Source organism: Triticum urartu, chromosome 7 (assembly GCF_003073215.2).
Source record: "Triticum urartu cultivar G1812 chromosome 7, Tu2.1, whole genome shotgun sequence".
NCBI classification, from domain to species: Eukaryota; Viridiplantae; Streptophyta; class Magnoliopsida; order Poales; family Poaceae; genus Triticum; species Triticum urartu.
Genome location: NC_053028.1, coordinates 27,236,106 through 27,239,712, shown reverse-complemented (window position 1 = coordinate 27,239,712; position 3,607 = coordinate 27,236,106). Strand labels below are relative to the sequence as shown.

The following is a 3,607-nucleotide window of genomic DNA, read 5'->3' as shown; positions in this document are numbered from 1 at the left end:
TGCCTGGGGGCGGCGGTGGGAACCCAATCCTCCCTAAGCCGATTTTAGCGCCGGTTCGCCCCCAGACGGCAATTTTTCAAGCCACCTGGGGGGGGGGGGGCGAACGGCTGAAGATGCTCTTAAGACTCACAAACGATGGGCACCCGATCTGTTCTTTGAACTAGGGGGCAGCCAAGTAGTGACCAACTCCTTACTAGCCAAATTTTTATTTCTCCGCGACTTGGATGTCATGGAAATGATTAAATACTTCTAAAAAAAAGGCTTCAAATTTAGTTTGTACACACATTGGATTTTCGATTAAAAAGATACTAGGATCACACATAATGCAGTGTAATGTAAAGTTTTTTTTTTATGGATGTGTGTGTTTAACACAGTCTGTCCATATCATGGAGCATGTAGATTGCTCCAGGACTATCCCACTGATTCTTGAGTCTTGTGTTGAGCTTATCAAAGCACTGCCCTTCGCAGAACATGACTATTAAGGTGACAACACAGATCTAAGGTCCGCCACTCGCGTGGTGTGACGTACGCCAAAGTCCTAAATGCGCGTCTGATGGCAACTTTACCCAAGGGAACTAGGTTGTACAGCTCTTCATGTGATCTTGCGGTGCCCTTTGCGTACAGAGGTAGTAGCTCCAGGTAATAGTGGCCAATGGGCAATTTGGTGGACCTTGGCACAATAGGATTGAACATTTTGAAGTGGTTCCACCGCCTATAAAGTGTTTTTGAAACCCTTGGGCGTATAAGTCATCATTGCACAGAGCAATGGTGGCTGTCCACCCAGGTACACTGTCCAGCATGTTAAACATAATAAAATGGTTGGGTTGGCCCTCAAAAACATCCAGCCTGGGGGCAAGAAACCTAGGCAACAGGACTTTTGGTGGGTCGCGACTGCCTAGATATCTCAGTTCCATCTAATATCTCAACTTGCAGTCACATCACATAACAAAAATTATATTCTAGATATGATACCCAGATCGTCAATGTGATGGTTGGTACGGGAACTTGAATTTTAAATTCCTGGCTAAATAAGCAGAGGGCTGGATAGTGCAAACATGAGTGAATATGGTGAAATATGAGAGGGTATATATTGAGCTCAATACCGCTGAAGAAACTTGGGAAGCATGCCACAAGTATGACACCAAATAACAGGTACAACTCATGAGCTATATTGCTAATTGGATTATTACTTATGACGCAGAATCTATCATCCGTGTAGCATGTGCCAGGATTTGTACGTGGTCTGTCACAATATCTGGATGATCATTCTTAGACTTGATTTTATATATACTTCCTTCGTCCTGAATTTCTTGTCACGGAAAAGGATAGAAATTGGTGTATCTAGAGCTAGAAATACATCTAGATACATCCATTTCTGCAACAAGTAATTCGAGACGGAGCGAGTAATAAGTTGTACAACAACAACAACAACAACAACAACAACAACAAAGCCTTTAGTCCCAAACAAGTTGGGGTAGGCTAGAGGTGAAACTCATAAAATCTCGCAACCAACTCATGGCTCTGGCACATGGATAGCAAGGTTCCACGCACCCCTGTCCACAGCTAGCTCTTTGGTGATACTCCAATCCTTCAGGTCTCTTTTAATGGACTCCTCCCATGTCAAATTCAGTCTACCCCGCCCTCTCCTGACCTTCTCTGCACGCTTTAGCCGGCCGCTATGCACTGGAGCTTCTGGAGGCCTGCGCTGAATATGTCCAAACCATCTCAGACGATGTTGGACAAGCTTCTCTTCAATTGGTGCTACCCCAACTCTATCTCGTATATCATCATTCCGGACTCGATCCTTCCTCGTGTGGCCACACATTTATCTCAACATACGCATCTCCGCCACACCTAACTGTTGAACATGTCGCATTTTAGTCGGCCAACACTCAGCGCCATACAACATTGCAGGTCGAACCACCGTCCTGTAGAACTTGCCATTTAGCTTTTGTGGCACTTTCTTGTCACAGAGAATGCCAGAAGCATGGTGCCACTTCATCCATCCGGCTTTAATTCGGTGGTTCACATCTTCATCAATACCCCCATCCTCTTGCAGCATTGACCCCAAATACCAAAAGGTGTCCTTCTAAGGTACCGCCTGGCTATCAAGGCTAACCTCCTCCTCCTCATACCTAGTAGTACTGAAACCGCACATCATGTACTCGGTTTTAGTTCTACTAAGCCTAAACCCTTTCGATTCCAAGGTTTGTCTCCATAACTCTAACTTCCTATTTACCCCCGTCCGACTATCGTCAACTAGCACCACATCATCCGCAAAGAGTATACACCATGGGATATCTCCTTGTATATCCCTTGTGACCTCATCCATCACCAATGCAAAAAGATAAGGGCTCAAAGTTGACCCTTGATGCAGTCCTATCTTAATTGGGAAGTCATCACTATCGACATCACTTGTTCGAACACTTGTCACAACATTATCGTACATGTCCTTGATGAGGGTAATGTACTTTGCTGGGACTTTGTGTTTCTCCAAGGCCCACCACATGACATTACGCGGTATCTTATCATAGGCCTTCTCCAAGTCAATGAACACCATACGCAAGTCCTTCTTTTGCTCCCTATATCTCTCCATAAGTTGTCGTACCAAGAAAATGGCTTCCATGGTCGACCTCCCAGGCATGAAACCAAACTAAGTTTTGGTCACGCTGGTCATTCTTCTTAAGCGGTGCTCAATGACTCTCTCCCATAGCTTCATTGTATGGCTCATCAGCTTAATTCCACGGTTATTAGTACAACTCTGAACATCCCCCTTGTTCTTAAAGATTGGTACTAATATACTCCGTCTCCATTCTTCTAGCATCTTGTTTGCTCGAAAAATGAGGTTGAAAAGCTTGGTTAGCCATACTGTCGCTATGTCCCTGAGACCTTTCCACACCTCAATGGGATACAATCAGGGCCCATCGCCTTGCCTCCTTTCATCCTTTTTAAAGCCTCCTTGACCTCAGACTCCTGGATTCACCGCACAAAACGCATGTTGGTCTCATCAAAGGAGTCGTCCAGTTCAATGGTAGAACTCTCATTCTCCCCATTGAACAACTTGTCAAAGTACTCCCACCATCTATGCTTAATCTCCTCGTCCTTCAGCAAGAGTTGGTCTGCTCCGTCCTTGATGCATTTGACTTGGCCAATATCCCTCGTCTTCCTCTCTCGGATCTTGGCCATCTTATAGATGTCCCTTTCGCCTTTCTTCGTGCCTAACCATTGGTAGAGGTCCTCATAAGCCCGACCCCTTACTTCACCAACAACTCGCTTTGCGGCCTTCTTCGCCATCTTGTACTTCTCTATGTTGTCTGCACTCTTATCCATGTATAGGCGTCTGAAGCAATCTTTTTTCTCTTTAATCGCCTTCTGGACATCATCATTCCACCACCAGGTATCCTTATCTTCGCTTCTCCTTCCCCTGGACACTCCAAACTCCTCCGAGGCCACCTTACGAATGCAAGTCGCCATCTTCATCCACACATTGTCCGCATCCCCTCCTTCCTCCCAAGGGCCCTCCTTAATGACCCTCTCCTTGAACGCCTGAGCTACCTCCCCCTTGAGCTTCCACCACTTCGTTCTAGCGACTTTGGCACGCTTATCC

General features: G+C 45.8%; 1 pseudogene; it reads right to left on the bottom strand.

Moving 5' to 3' along the window:
• Positions 1-270: 270 nt before the first annotated feature.
• On the bottom strand, positions 271-1,028 carry LOC125526018 (annotated as a pseudogene).
• Positions 1,029-3,607: the final 2,579 nt, after the last annotated feature.